Genomic DNA, 16759 nt, shown 5'->3' on the forward strand with positions numbered 1-16759 from the left:
GCTTCTCTTCTGCAGATAGGTTGGTCTTGCAGGCAGCGATCATGTGATCCTTCCTGTGGCAGAGTGGGAATGCTGATCTACCAGGCAAGGTAGACGCCGTTAGGGTGGACGCTGACAGTATGTGTTCTGTGCCATAAATTTCTTCGCATATGTGAGTCCTGGGTTTGTCTTGAGACGCACTACGAGACTGTGACCGTCCCTCCTACCGTATTTCTACTTGAATGTGGACAAACCTTAGTAATTCCTTGGCTAGCCGTGTTCGGTCTTGAGGTGTTTCGTTGATACTGGAGGCGCAGTTTGATTGCTTGAATTTCTTTGCCTATGCATAATGGCGAGATCCTTCGGCAGACATCGCATCAGGACATGGTTGAAGACCACAGTGTACTGGTTAGGACCATCCTAGGCCATCCAAAGCACTAACGTGGAACTGCACATTAACGTGCACCAGACGCAGCCTTCAGACGTCTGACAAGCTTTTCACGGGGCTCAGTGCAAGTAGATTATCAACATGCTCATTCACAAAAAGATCCTGGAGTCCAAAGCGCCCCGTGAGGGTCTTAATTGCAAGGTCATAACTTTGCTCTGTTAAACAAATGACTTCGAAAGCTCGCTTCGTTCTCCCTGTTAAGTAGGTGAGGAGGTACTTGAATTTTTCCGTGCGTGGTAGTTTGGTATTCTTGTGTGTAGTAGCGTCGAAATGGTCCCAAAAGGACTGCCCCCCACAAAGACTACTATCAAAAGTTGGTATGTGGAGCTTGGACAGTGTAACCACAAGCAAACAGTGCGCTCTCACCTGCCCTGCTGGTTCGCCGAAGTGCGGAAGTTCGTGGTTGATTGGCCCGGATCCAGTAGCTCTCGCTGCGCTCGGGTTGCCTTCTCACGTTTTTGTAGTCAGAACTTGGCTCGTGACACAGCCTAACCAATCTTTGAGTTGTACTCGGCTGCTGTTTCCACTTAATGGTCCAGGTTTTCTTCGCCCGTTGCTGCCAGAATGACGTCTTCGAGTCTTGAAAGTGGTGCTTCTTTATCCTTCAGGAAACCCATGTGGCCAGTAATCCGGGAGGCACCAAGGTTCAGTTGCTGCAGCAAGTCCGATAACAGTCCCAGGGCTTGGTTCACCTCAGCTCTGATCGCGCCGCACTTCTTCCGAAGGTGGCCAGTGGTCGTCATGCCGTGACGTTCAGGTAAGTCTCCGAAGGTGTGAATACCGTGTTTCATGCACCAAATGTAAAAAAATAACCGATCCGCCGAAGTTGAACGGAGACGACCCGTTCATTCGCCATGGAGCCCAAGCTGCCCTTTTCCTAGCGCGTGCCTGCCACCACTTCGTCCGCTTCAACAGTCTGGCCAGCTGCAAGAGAATATTCTGCAATAGGCACCACCACCTCACCTTTACGCTTCGCCGGCGCTGCGTCACTACATGTGATGGGCGAAACAAGCTGTGACGCAACTAGCCGCGAATGACGCGTATCTTAACTGCCGTAACAAGTGCAAGGTCGATAGAACACAGCAAAAAGTCACATGTCACACATAGAGTTTACAATTTTTCCTGTTGAGATTTTACTGATACCGGGCATACTCTAAATGCTTACCTCAAGCACTGACGTCATCGACGCTTTGGTAAACGGACCAGTGGGAACTCTTCCAACGGGAATCACTGGGTGCCCGTGTTACGCAGTTCCTCTGGTGTCACAGTAATGGAGCTACCATACGTTTAAGTGCGAAGCATTTCTTTTCATACTGCAAGCACTTCTGGCATCTATCTATCTATCTATCTATCTATCTATCTATCTATCTATCTATCTATCTATCTATCTATCTATCTATCTATCTATCTATCTATCTATCTATCTATCTATCTATCTATCTATCTATCTATCTATCTATCTATCTATCTATCTATCTATCTATCTATCTATCTATCTATCTATCTATCTGTCTGTCTGTCTGTCTGTCTGTCTGTCTGTCTGTCTGTCTGTCTGTCTGTCTGTCTGCCTGTCTGTCTGTCTATCTATCTATCTATCTATCTATCTATCTATCTATCTATCTATCTATCTATCTATCTATCTATCTATCTATCTATCTATCTATCTATCTATCTATCTATCTATCTATCTATCTATCTATCCGCTTACATCTGAGTGCTCTTGTGATCACCGCCTGAAGTTAGCGTGAGCAAAAATTAGTATTGGAGGATATCATGGTTGGATGAATACGACACTCAGTCAAGACATGAATAATGCCAATATCCCCCGCGTACGTCGTCAAACACATCCCGCCAGACAGTGGCAAATACCCGAGGGTAAATAGGTGCCACTGGTATGCGGGTACAGTTGAGTGACGTTTAGTATGTACCCAGAAACGACGACTACACACATGGTTAATTTTAACGCGCGAGGGTTAAGAAAAAGTCGACATCGGCTGCGTTGACCCGACAAATGCAAAGAATAAGTGCCAAGGTTCAGGCAGGAATCAAACCCAAGCATTCTGCATGGCAATCAAGTATCCTACCACAGTACCGCACCTAGTCTCGGAACAACTTTTCTAATCGACCTGTCATCATCATCATCATCATCAGCCTGACTACGTCCACTGCAAGACAAAGGCCTCTCCCACGTACCGCCAGTTAACTCGGTCCTGTGCTTGCTGCTGCCAATTTACACTCGCAAACTTCTTGATCTCATCTGCCCACCTAACCTTATGTCTCCCCCTAACCCACTTGCCCTAACTGGAAATCCAGTTAGTTACCCTTAACGACCAGCGGTTATCCTGTCTACGCGCTACATGCCCTGCCCATGTCCATTTCTTCATATTGATTTCAGCTATGATATCCTTAACCCCCGTTTTCCCCCTAATCCACTCTGCTTTTTTCTTGTCTCTTAAGTTTACACCTACCATTTTTCTTTCCATTGCTCGCTGCATCGTCCTCAATTTAAGCTGAACCCTCTTTGTAAGTATCCAGGTTTCTGCTTTGTGGCGAAGTACCAGCAAGATACAGCTGTTATATACCTTTCTTTTGAGGGATAGTGGCAATCTACCCGTCATAATTTGAGAGTGTTTGCCAAATGTGCTCCACCCATTCTTATTCTTCTAGTTATTTCAATCTCGCGGTTTGGCTCCGAGGTTATTACCTGCACTAAGTAGACATAGTCTTTTACAACTTGGAGTGCACTATTACCTATCTCGAAGCGCTGCTCCCTTCCAAGGTTGTTGTACATTAAATTCGTTTTCTGCAGATTAATTTTAAGACCCACCTTTAGGCTCTTCTTGTCTAACTCCGTAATCATGAGTGGCCATTCGTCCCATGAGTTACTCAGCAATGCAATGTCATCGGCGAAGCGCAGGTTACTAAGGTACTCTCCATTAACTCTTATTCCTAACTGTTTCCATTCTAGACCCCTGGAAACCTCCTATAAGCACGCGGTAAATAGCATTGGGGAGATGATATCCCCCTGCCTTATGCCCTTCTTGATTGGTATTCTGTTTCTTTCTTTATGAAGCACTATGGTAGCAGTTGATCCCCTGTAGATTTCTTCCAGGATGTTTATATATGCTTCATCGACACCCTGATTCCGCAGTGTTTGCATGACTGCTGATATTTCTACTGAATCAAACGTCTTCTCGTAATCGATGAAGCCTATGTATAGTGGTTGGCTGTATTCTGAGCATTTCTCTATTACTTGATTGATAGTATGAATGTGGTCGATTGTTCAGTAGCCCGTTCGAAATCCTGCTTGTTCCTTTGGTTAAATGAATTCTAATGTTTTGTTAACTCTGTCAGCAATTACCTTTGTAATTAGCTTGAATCGACCTGTACGATATTCATAAAACATCAGCTGTGGTTGCAGTGCTGGCTATTAAGACTCATAAACAATACATGTGCACTTCTATTATACAGCCGTCACCGGGTTGTGTGTTTAGAGAAATTTATTCTCACAGGCAGTGAAAATCAATTACATTCCAACAGAACATTGCGACAGAATACAACATTCACAGACACACCAAAAGTTGTTTCAAAAAGATATGTTTACATATGTAAATGGAACACAACATACACAAATACACAGGAATTGTTACAAAAATATGTCTACATATGCACAATACATGTTAAACGAAGAACACACAAATTAAATGTAAAGATCTATATGTCAGATATTTACATAGTATTTACAAGGTATTTGAATGAGTACTAAACAAAGATTAACCTACCAATACCAGGCAGGCCTGAAAACAAGCCTTACACGTCTCTCAAAGACGAACACAAAACGGCAGAACCAGTTTCGAAGGAAGTCCTCCTCACCCAGAAAGAAGAGTTCCTCCTGACGAAACAGATAGTATGTCTTTGTACAGTCGCTCCAAAATTGGGAGCAGAGCACGGCGGCGATGACCTGCAGCAACAGCCTCACAACGGTTACGCCAAAGACAGTAGGCACCAGCAACAATGAGAAGGCAGTCTAAGCGGCCTCGAGAACAACGTCCAGAAGAAACAAAGTGGTTTCCTGCGAAGCCACTAAATCCTGCATGCACAGCCCTTCAGAAGACACGAGCGATGACGCAGTGTCTTAAAACATGCTGATTTGTTTCCCGTAGGGAGCAGTTCGGACATGTTGATGACTGGACCATTCTCTACCTTTCTAGGCGGTCAAGGGTAGGAAGAACGCCCCACCCCAGCCGCCACCTGAAGTCCCGGAGGTCGCCAGGTAAAAATGATGCTGTCAACGTGCTCCAAGACACGCGACTAAAGCGGGTTCGGAGTGTTGGAGGAACTAACGGGAGCAGCAAAGCGGCTGTTGTGCCAACGATAGGATTGTCTAACACATCTAATTCAGGGCAAGTCGACTTGATATGACAAAAACGCGACAGCTGCTGCATAAAACGAAGTAAGTACTACTGATTTTGGGCCCCGATTTATGTGCACAATAGGCAATAAATACCGAAAGTGAGTGCCTAGAAAATAATATGCCAGAGTTCGGGCGGGGGATTCCTCTCCTTGTACAAGGCGCAACAGGAAGCGCAGGGTCAATAGCCGGCAGCAAATTGATACCGAAGGAAAAACAAAACCTCCCTGGGAACGCTGCTGTCCTAACGCCGCTCGAGAAACCAACTCAGCGGCACCGGACCAAAAAAAAAAAAAAAGGAACACAAGTCTAGATCCTAAGTTCCATAATGTCTACGTTGAAGTCACGGACTAGTATATAGGATGGTCAGATGGCTGGTCGGGCGCACTAACACGTGGACGTATGCACGGATGGACAAATGCATGAAGTGACGGACAGTTGGATGGACGCGCGGAAGGATGGACGGACAGATAGATGCATGGACGGACGGACAGGTGGACGGTGTGGGTGATCTTGTATTGGACTGCATTGTTCATTACACTTAAATTCGGTTCTTTACACAAGTCTGCATTTTTTTTTGTTGTGCAAGTGTTCAGTTTCGGTTTGGGTTTTGTGGGTTGTAATGAACGCCTACTCGGTCGGCCGTTAGGAGCTTCGGCCCGAATGGCGTGCATCACCAACGTTGATCCTACGAAGGCATAAAATAAATATCATGGTCACACCAGGAACTCCACATTCTGCGTAGCAATCAAGCATTCGACTACAGAGCCATGCCAGGTCACGGAACTGCTTTTAGTAGACCCTAATGTTTGTGAAACATCGATTGTGGTTGTAGCGCTGTCTGTCCAATTTTATAAGCAGTACAAACGTACTCCTACCATACAGCTGTCACATTTTATTAACGACAACTGTAGTGAAGTGCCATCCACTGAAGATCTTTTATCTAGCAGTGTACACGGTCGCCATACTCGCTGGACCAGGAGCTAGATATCAGCTTACCGCTTCTGGTGTGCCTAATATCCATGTTTCCGTTGCCATCACTATGCAGCAGTAAACATGTGACTGCTTAACATATTTCTGTTCGTACCACATTTAATCATATCTCTAGCGCCACTTCTTAACATCTCGCTAAATAGAAGAAAATTACAACACAATCTCCTTGTCTCCGCATGCTTCGCATAACATCGATTGCCGAGGTACGTGGGATCTGCGGAACTTCTTTTTTAACTTACTAGGTTAAATGAAAACGCGGAGATCTTTTCATCAACGCAAACTTTTATTCTTCTTAGCATCAAAAAAATTAGCACTCATCTAATGTCAACAAAAATGTAAATCAATACAGAAAATAGTTGAGAAAACACAGATGAAGTTAAGTAACTAAAACGTCAAGAACTGTAGAACTGAACCTGGTTTTGTTGTGAACAGAAGCGTTATGCACAACTGCTATGTGAAGAAAGTGCTATACTCATTCGACAGATGGAAAAAGACAAAGCAAGGGAAGAACAGCATAGATAGGGAGCGTGTATTGTCAATAATTGAACGTTTGCCTCGACCATGCTGCTATAGAGATGGCATTGAACATGGCTGCAGGCTTTCTGTGCAGTAACGACGCAAGTGAAATCCTTAGGCTTCAGACCCATAGGGCGTAAAGCAATTATCGAGGACGCGGCCTTTGCCACCGCAAACATAGCGTTCGCTGCGGCACCGTGTGGCAAGGTAGACACCCCTCGGGGAATGCAAAAATCGAATGGTGATCCATACGTTATGTGTCACCACGCTTCGTCGTTGCCTTTGCTACGACTATAGAGAGGCCACAGGCCCCGCGATGAATCATCTCGGGCAATCCAAAGTCAGTCATCCAGTGACCATCGCACATGGTAGCTTAGGCGTCAAGAAGTTGTTCCTTCGCTTAAAATTCAAGCGAGCAGAGGTAGGACGGAAAGACAACAAAAATAAAACGAACCTGCAAAAGCAAGTAAAGAATCGAAAAGTTAGAAGTCAAAAAAGTGACGCAAAGGAAAAGGTGAATAAATCATAAAGGCAGTCCATATTTTGTAGATGGAATAGTACACCGAAGGAAGGCTGTTTCAACAACGGTCGACGTACCTAGGGGGCTGTACTCGCTGTCTTACTGTCGGATGTCCACGCTAACGCTTCGCCGAGCAAACACGATGTTAGCACCCCTTGCGATCTGAACGATTCTTATTTACCTTAATCTGTGGTTTCGAGGAAACGCTACAATATACATGGTTTGGCATGACTGAATAGTGAATTCAACTTCTTCCATATCTCACTCAGCTCAAAGACTAATAGGCGCAACATGAACACTCATTATAAAGAATGGCTGTTTCGACACGCTTAGGAATTCCGTTAACGCTAAACCATTAAATACCGCTTAAATTCGTGTACACCTCTGCTCAGAAACATGGACTTAATTTCACTGAAGAACACGATGAGCAGCCTTGGAAGAAAACAAGAGACAAGAAAAAAGAAAAGAAAAATAATTGCGTGCTTGTATTCAAGGGCGTGCTAAGGCATCCCATGCGATGAAAATTTTGAAGTGTCCCACACTATACGGCATGTAAACTATGATACCGTCCTTCTTTTATACTCTTGACCACTTTTATCCGTCTACCCCAGTGCAAGGTAGCAAAGCGGACGTGCATCTGGTCAACCTCCCTGCTTTTCCTTGCATATCTTTCTGTAATATGTAAAACTACACAATTTGAGTAAACTTGAGTAAACTCAAGATTTCAAGTCCAAACAATCTCCGATGAGTACTTCTTACTATATAGCTAAATGATCATTTCTTCAGAGTTGGAGCAAAAGTAGCCAGTCGCATAGAAAAACAGCACGCTTTTGAGAAGTACTACGTCACAAGTTCTGCACATCGTCCAAGTATTAGCGTTATTCTTCCGTAGTTGTCCGTTCGCGAGCTGGAGACTGGAAGTGGCAGTCTTCGTGCAAGACGAAACCCGTGCCTTTCGGAACCAAGAATATTTTCTAGTGATCCATGTTTCGAAAATTGCAAATCATAATTTATCCACAAATCTATGGCCTTCCTTAGTCATTTGTCTGTGACCAAGCTTCCTGCTGCAAAGAAACAACAGCGGCCTCACCATGCGTGACCTGACCTATACGTGACTTGACCCACAACGAACACGGCCTGTTTCACGAAAAGGTAGATACCACTGGACCTCATCGGGAGTGTTATAGTAGTCGAATTCAAACGAATAGATGACCGAGTAAATGACTGCGGTATTACGGTTTGCAGAGAAGGATAAGTTGTCGCGGATAGTTAGATTTTTTTTTTTGATCACAAGTTTTCTTTGATCTTTTTGCTGCCATCTCTGGTTCCTTAAACGTAAGTTGTTTCTGCAAGAACTGCTTTAATACTTCCCGCTTCCTTTCTCAAGTTCTAGCCCGCCCCTTCCCCTCATCCCAACAAGAAAGAGAGTACACAAACAATATACAATAAAATCATACTTCAACTGGTTGTACGCACGCTGCTGCTTTACTGCTGGGTCACGTACTGGTGGCAACCCATTCGACCCGATCCTCTCTTTTTTATGTATGAACAGTGACCAGCAAGAATGCGTTCTTAAGCAAGATGGGAAATTGTGCACGACTGGCCTCACGTCTACAGCACGTTGCAGATATCAAACGCGGTCCTCTTTTTCGTAACCAGCGAGCAATCAAAGCTTGGTTAATTTTTTTAAATATCGATCTCGTCTCCATCTTTCAGTATAATTGCGTTAGTTCTGCATTTGCTTACCATACGTCCTGCCATTGTTGCATCTGTGAAATGAGACTCTGCGTACATATTTTTGATCAATAGCAGTGCAACTGTAAAACTTAGCGTGGTTGCAACACATGGAATATGTGCTTAGCGCTCGCTACCTAATTTCCACGGTCAACCGGACTCTCAAAACGGCTATGACGCTCGCGTGCTTTAGTGTATGCACTTTTTCGTTTTTCAAACATTGCTGTTTTCTTTTTTCTCTCCCTACCCTTTATCCCATTTTCCCTTTCCCACTGCAGGGTTGTAAACCAAGCTTTTCCTCTGAATAAGCTTCCTGCTTTTCACTTAACCTTTATTTCTATTTTTTTCACTATAAAGGGCGGCCAGCGTTTCTTCTTTGCCTGAGCAGCCATCGATGGGAGGTCTCCTACGCGGCGTGGCGTTATTGCATGCTCCCTTCGTGCACGGCAGAGATGGCCGCCTTGTCTCGGTAATTCAGCGCCCGATCCAGCCGTTCATCACCCTCTTCTCTAGCCCTTTCGTATTCTCGCACATCACCTTAACTTCGCGTGTGCTCTGCGCTCATAAAGTAGCAAAACCTTTTGTTGATGCATGACGGAAATGAGATTAAGTAATCCTTTGTTCAGTTGTGTACAGATCCGCGGAGTTGTGTCATGGATCTCTCGTGTTTAGGGAGCCTATACATTGCCAGCCATGTAGGCGCCACACACACGATTACCATGTTAACGGCGACGCCGCCTCTACAAGAGACATGGCGTTTTGAGATTGTGCGGGTCCGTTCGTGGCGCAATGCGTGCAGTCAATGGGAGCGCGTCACTGCGATGCTTCTCTATGCGCTGCCTTCAAGATGTGCCGCACGAGCGCCATGAGGTGGTAGTGGCATCGTTTCGAGCCACAGTGAAGGAGCACGAAGGAACGAATCTGACATGGCATGATATTGGAAAGTGCGTCAGTTGCGTTTCTGTTGAAGAGCACTCGGGCACACGCATGATGTAAGCAGCTACACCGTGTATGTGGTATCGCATCATGACCTCTCCCTGAACTAACGTGGACTGACGGCTCCTATTGAGGAGCGAGAGTTTGCACTGGTATTGAAAAGTATAGCGGAGGCATCGTTTATTATTATTATTATTATTATTATTATTATTATTATTATTATTATTATTATTATTATTATTATTATTATTATTAATATTATTATTATTAGCAGAGTTAATTGAAAAGTATAGCGGAGGCGGAGACGAGCTTGGCTTCAGCCACGCTCGTCTTCTGCGCTTTTACTAAAGAGCGTAAAGCATACAACGCGCGGTGCACATGTGATGTTATCGATCGGGACTTTGTACGCACCATGACGGTGACGGTGATGCCGAAAGCGACAATTCACCGAGAGTGTCCCTATAATTGCCATCACAGTAGGAGAAGAAATATCGTACATAAATTCATGAGCGTTTGGAAATAAACGACAACAGTGATAATTAAAATAATGAGCCATCGAAAATGATCCAGACCGTTGCAAGTAAAAGTCAAAAGTGAAAGAGAAAAAAAAAACAATTTGGGGAGATTTTGTGAGCAATAGCCGTCATTTAAAGCTATGTTAGTTACTTGTTTACCAGCACCTACTTTTTTCTTTCAACCAATTCACTCAGCATTCTTGTCTTTATGTAAAACTTATGCTTCTCAACGCCGGAACGCGCCAAAAGATATATTCGACCGCTCTAAGTGCCCAAAGGAGAATGCAAAACTTGTGGGCTGAAGTTATAAAGTTTTTCTTTCACTTCAGTATTCAGCATGACTAGAAGCATTTTTTGCCTTGGTTCATGTAAGCTTTCTTATTTCTTTGCTTCTCTATAACACTGAATCTTTCGAATCCACACACGTGCCTAGAATGCCATTTCAGACTGCCATAACAGGCTGCAAATGACATCATCACTGGCTGGATTCCGCGCTTCTGCTCGCTCTGTACAGAGCGATATTACGCCAGTTTTTTCCCGGAGCAAATAAATATGTAAACGAGTAAGTAACTTTCTTCGCCTATCGCACCGAATTCCGCATTTCCTCCTAAGCGTCATTGCTCAAAAAACACCATAGCACGTCTGCGCTTCCGACTCGAATTACGATTGCATTTTTCTCACAGGGATTCATTTTTTCTCCAACGTATTTTATTTTCACTAGGATGTCGGCATAGCGAGCAGATGGTCCGATAGCACAATAATAATCTTTATTTCGCAGTATGAAACTAAATTTCAGTGTGATTTGGCTTGAAGGCAGCGCCTACGAGTAAATCTTTGTAGCTCATGAGTTACAAGCAGGTGGATTTAAAAACGATTCAGAACTTCAGTAACAAAACAAACTCACGCGTTCACAATCCCATAAACACACACACAGCACACACAGACGCATACAAACACACAAGCACGCGCGCGCACACGCACACACACACATGAAAAAGGGCACCTGTTAGCCCCATACAACAAGAGAATACCAGGAAACGGGAAGAGCGATGATGGCTACAAGAAGTCCTCGAAGTGATGTAAGGCCTACGCCAACGTCGTTACCATGTTGTGTCAGTGACTGTGTGTGTTTAACTCGAACCTATTTGCGCTGAGAATCAATGTAGAAACACTTAACATCACCTAGCTAGAGCCTAGCAACTACATAGAAGCAACTTGGAAGCAACCTTCATCACCTAGATAAGGCCTAAAACCAACCTAGTGCCCCTTTAGCTACCTCCTCCCTCCCTGCTGACGCCCACGCGCTTGGTTTTTTTAATCTATCTATGGCACTGCAAGACTTGCTGTATTTGTATTACGTGCAGATGCAGTAGTGAATACGTTATACACGCAGAGTTTGTCAGCGTGTCAGCTGCATACGTCTGTATTAGCATGACTGGCAAAACGCTTAAAATAAATACAGAAGTCAAACTGGAACTATTCCAATCGGCAAAACGTTACTACCACCACATGAATTTAATACAGTTTTCAGACCTGGAGCGGAGCGGAAGGAATGTTGGACGCGGCAGCGCTGTTTAACAACTATACACATCAACTGTCGTGAGCCGCGATTCTAATACAAACGTAATAAGAGAGCCGCACGCAAAGCGAGCATCTCATGGCCCCTCTCGGTCGCTATCGAGCTCGATTCAGTTGGTGACTATGAAACGATAGCTGGCTGCTTCACGCAGTTAACATATGAGTTCAACACCACAAAAAAAAAAGAAATCCATCTCTGGCTGTCTCGATCACGATCAGAAGCACACAAATAATTTCATATCTGTAAGTTAGAAATAAACCTGAAAAGAAGACGAAGCAGATGTCTAGCCATCTCGTTGAACCTCACTGGTTCAACGAGCGATGCACATTGTTTCATTATTACTTACCAAGAACGTAAACATAAAACCAATGCTTCTAGGTGAGGCCGGAGTACGCTACTTTGGCTCGTACGTTCGCGAAAATAGAAAAAAAGCGAAAAAATAAATAAAGCAATGCTAGTACTCTTAAGTCCTCGGCTGATGGTGAGTGAGTTTGCCGCAGGACATTTGGACCCAATTAGGAACGCTGACCGTCTGTGTCTGTGCCATAAAGACGAGCGATGCAAAAGGTCATCATGGAAGGACGTCGCCGTATAACGCCCCGCCGTGGTGGTCTAGTGGCTAAGGTACTCGGCTGCTGACCCGCAGGTCGCGGGATCGAATCCGGTGGCGGCGACTGCATTTCCGACGGAGGCGGAAATGCTGCAGGCTCTTAGGCTCAATTTTGGGTGCACGTTAAAGAACCCGAGGTGGTGGAAATTTCTGGAGCCCTCCACTACGGCATCTCGCATATTCATATGGTGGTTTTGGGATGTTAAACCTCACATATCAATCAATCGCCGTATAACGTACATATCAACTCAATTTGTGACGTTATCATGATATAATAACGACACCGCTATGACGTCACATACCGTGAAGTCACGCCATGACATCATTTCATGGAGGCAATACAAAACTCGACGAAGTGAAAAAGCTTGCAATGCCTGCGATCATTGATGCAGTGTCAAAGCCTGTTAGGTTCAGAATTCTTTCTGAGAGCGTGGTGGAGGATCAATACGTCGACTCAGTAGAAAAATATGACAAAGAAATGGCTGTCATGATCCAGGCGTCTTCGACGAGCGCATACGAAACCCTCTCAGTTATTGCTTTCAGCCTAGCTTCTGGGAACGCTCTACAGCGGTAACTGATAAATACGCTTGCTTAAAAGTTAAGTTTAAAAAAAAAAGCTCTCCGGATCCACAAAATGTAGGCTGATGATAGAGCAAGGGAATAAACATAATAAAGAATATATTTTTAAACCATATGCGCTATATGTGCGCTCTGTAGATTGCATCGCACACAGATGTTTCGCACCTCCACTTTGACTATGATGACGGCGATCCTCGGTGACAATGGTCGGACATTGTTACAGCTTATAAAAAACTTCGCTCCTAAATGAAAGTAACTGCTCATTGAGATGGTGCAATCTTGGTAGGTGGCTTTCTGCTCCACAACACTTGTTGCAAATGCATGGATACTTCCTATAGAAACTAGCAGTAATGCTGACAGAGAAAAAGATCACCGCCATATCCACAGAGTGAACGATGTTAGAGGAGCTTGCTGGATGGATGTATGGATGGATGGATATGGCTGTACCCTATAGATCGGGCGGTGGCTAGCGCCACCAAGCCGTAATACCTAATGAACCAAAAACTATATTTATTTTCTCGTTTTATATAACTATATTTATAAAACTATATTTATAAACTATATTTATTTTCTATATTTATTTATTTGCTCGGAGGTGCGCGGGACGCCTCCTGGTGAGATCATTTATGTAAGAGGGCTTATTAACGAGCCTGCTCTTGATGTGTGCGTCGAAGACAGCGTCGATGTTCACTTTCCGGGGCCAGAGAGAGAGAAAAAAACTTTATTCTATTCATACAGATGGAGTGTGTATAGGAGGAGGTGGCCTGGTGTGAGTCACCCCTCGCAAACACTAGGTGGGCTTCTGATTGCAGAAGCCCATTGGCGTCTAATGCGACTCGGGCTGGATTTACCAGGGCCTTCTGGCTCACCAGGTCGGAGCAGCCGAGCAGGGCCGCCTTGCAGTTCCACAGGGTGGGGTGTGGTTTTGTGTTGAGACGAGGGGTTGATTGGCATTCCCACACCATGTGGTAGATGACCGAAGACTTCTCTGCACAGTGTGGACATTTTCCTGTACAGGCAGGATCGAGATATTTAAAAAACTTCCCGGCACAGCAGTGTTTTGGTGTAAAGGCGGAGGAGAATATGCTCCTCCGCTTTTGTAAGGCCCTTACAGGGTTTAGGACAAATTGAATGGCCGAATCGATAGAATTGAGTAATTGTTCGAAATGTTAAGGCCGAATTGGGTTCGAGATCCTTTTCGGAAGGGTCTGAAGGCATTACCCGGAGAGAGAGCGCGCGGGTGGCGGCGTCAGCCATTTCATTGCCTTCGAGGCCCATGTGAGCTGGAGCCCATATGATCCTTCAGGTCGCCGGGGCCCCGACGTAATTGCTATTTTGTAAGATGCGATACGCCAGGTGTGGGACATACCCGCGTTGAACATTTCGGCAGGCCCCTCTCGAGTCTGTAATGATGACGCGCGAGTCTAGGTCTACGGCAGCTAGTGCGATAGCGACTTCCTCCGCATATGTTATGTCCTGTGCTTTGAATGTGAGGCCATTCACCGCGACATTTTGCGAGACGACTGCAGCCGTTTACCACCCCCCATGGTATGGGCCGGAGGCGTCCTCGTAAAATATGCCGTGTTTGTTTCTATAGTGGTGACCTAGTGCCTCCGCCCACGCAGAGCGCCTGCCACTGTCGTCGTCACGCTTCACGCAGCCAGCATTGGCTAGTGTTGGCCATGTCGATCGGCTCATTCACCACCTGCCCCTTTATGCCATACTGGCCACCGCCGCTAGTCATATGCCCAACGCTCATGAATGACAGACGTGGAGCTATCAGGCATTCTTTAACGGAGTGGACAGTAGGCAGGTAAGGGGTTTGGGAGGATATCGGTACTCACGCGTAACACCCATGGTAGGAACTTCTCACGTGGTTCCGTGCCTACGAAGTGACGATCCTCGCCCTGCGGGACTGCCTGACGTTTTTTTTTTCTCTCCTCCTGACTCGAAGGCGGCACGCACCCACGCACGGCCACACCAAACACCACTGACACCCTCATATTTTCCCTCTCTTTCACATGCCTTTCCCTCCCACACTAGCCATCTGCCGTGTGGGGTTGTTGAGGTGACTTTCCGAGAGAGAGACAGTAACGATGTCACGCTTTTCTGATTCTTTCTCCTTCTTTCACAGCCACTTCAAAGAGGCCAGCGCGCGGGCTATCGAAAACCGATGCTTTGGGTGGCAGCGTGCCATTTATTAAGCATTGTTGGAATCACCGGAGAGGCAACCTTGAGCGGCGACCGCAGAAGTGTTCACACTGGAAACACTAGTATACACACCGGTAGCAGCCGTAGGCCAAGCCACTAGCGAAAGGAGCAAGCTCCTAAAAACTGCACCTGGGCTTCCACTTGAATGGCAAAAAAAAGCAGAACGTAAAGACGCATTCATGGGACTTGCTCTAAAACGAAAAATTTTGAAGTTGTCGCTATTTAAAGTTTTATTCCTCTTTTTCTTTGTCGAGTTACAGTCAATGTTTTCTACTAGTGGACCGAGAAAAAATTTCAAAAAGGCCAGTTCTACGATTATAATTTCCCATTTGGACATTGCTTAATTATAATTGCCATGAAAGACCCGGATGGTGCTGGAGAGTCGCTACTGTACTTTTTATGAATAAGCAGTTGTGCGGGGGTCCTTCGACAAAATCAGTGTAAAACTTTACATGGACGCCCAACGACGACAAGCGCGTGCCCTTCAGTTATATCTCTTAATAATAGTAGTATTTTTATAAAACAAACCATACATTTATTTTATTATATGTCTTCTCTTGTTCTATGGCAACTACGGTAATTGTTTCCCTGTCCCTTCCAGTCAAATTTGGCAACGCGTGCCTACTCGACTATCTCGCCTCACTCACCACTTATTAGAGAAAGCTTGGCACGGCAGTACCTGTGTAACCCCTCATTCTTTGACATTTCATGCACCATTATAGCTTTGGATATGATTCGAACCCAGCAGCTACACTCGAAACAAAACAGAAATGGACGTACTTTGTATGGACTCGGTCGTTAACATGGAAAATGTCATTGCGTTGTTCTTATCGTTACGCGCGTACGCGGAAACACGAGTATGTCTTCTCTTTCGAATTGGTAAATGTATCTTCAGAACAGATAGTCATTTGATTCGGCATGCCAAGAGCTTCATGACACACACACACACACACACACACACACACACACACACACACACACACACACACACACACACACACACACACACACACACACACAAATATTGTAGAGCGTACGCCACTTAATACAAGAGGCTAATGGTTACTCATGCATACTAGTGTTCACTGGCCTGTCACCCAGACTCTATAACAAAAGTATACGAGTAACATACCCTAAAATGGCCACAACAATAATCGATGTTTTTATGACTAAGGGCCACGTTGCAGAAAAGAAACCAGATGCGATTTTCAATACAAATTCTGGGGGAGAGAGTGAAAAGGAAAAGTATATTGAAAGGCAGGGAGGTTACTTTCCGATTTGCTACCTTGCACTGGGGAAAGAGTATAAAGAAAGGAAATGATGAGAAAGAAAAGGGGAAGGAATTAAACGAAGAAGAAAAAAAAGCGTGCACGCGCTAAGGCATGACAGTGTTATATTCGCCGAGGGAGGCTGGTTGACCGCAGAAACGTCAGCAGCGCCTTCGTCGCTTTTTGGATGTAAGCTCTAATGTTCCGGCGCTCCGAAATTGACTGCTCGGAAAGCGGCTGGTCACCGAGCCACGATAATGTTGCTGAAGGCTGTTGTCTTAGGTAGCTGTAATGAGGGCAATCATCAAGGACGTGTGCAATGGTACAAATTCTGTACCACTGTATAGAATCTGGACATGCTTAGTTTCTATACAGGCTAGTGAGCTTAGGTAGAGCATGTTGATTGTGGTGCAAATAATGCGAACGCTTCGACACCACATATTGAACGCACTTTGTTGCG

At 45.1% G+C, this 16759-nt stretch overlaps 1 pseudogene; it reads right to left on the bottom strand.

Annotated features, from left to right (window-relative positions):
• Positions 1-954: 954 nt before the first annotated feature.
• On the bottom strand, positions 955-14518 carry LOC142802801 (uncharacterized; annotated as a pseudogene).
• Positions 14519-16759: the final 2241 nt, after the last annotated feature.

This window comes from Rhipicephalus microplus, chromosome 3 (assembly GCF_043290135.1).
Source record: "Rhipicephalus microplus isolate Deutch F79 chromosome 3, USDA_Rmic, whole genome shotgun sequence".
Classification (NCBI taxonomy): domain Eukaryota; kingdom Metazoa; phylum Arthropoda; class Arachnida; order Ixodida; family Ixodidae; genus Rhipicephalus; species Rhipicephalus microplus.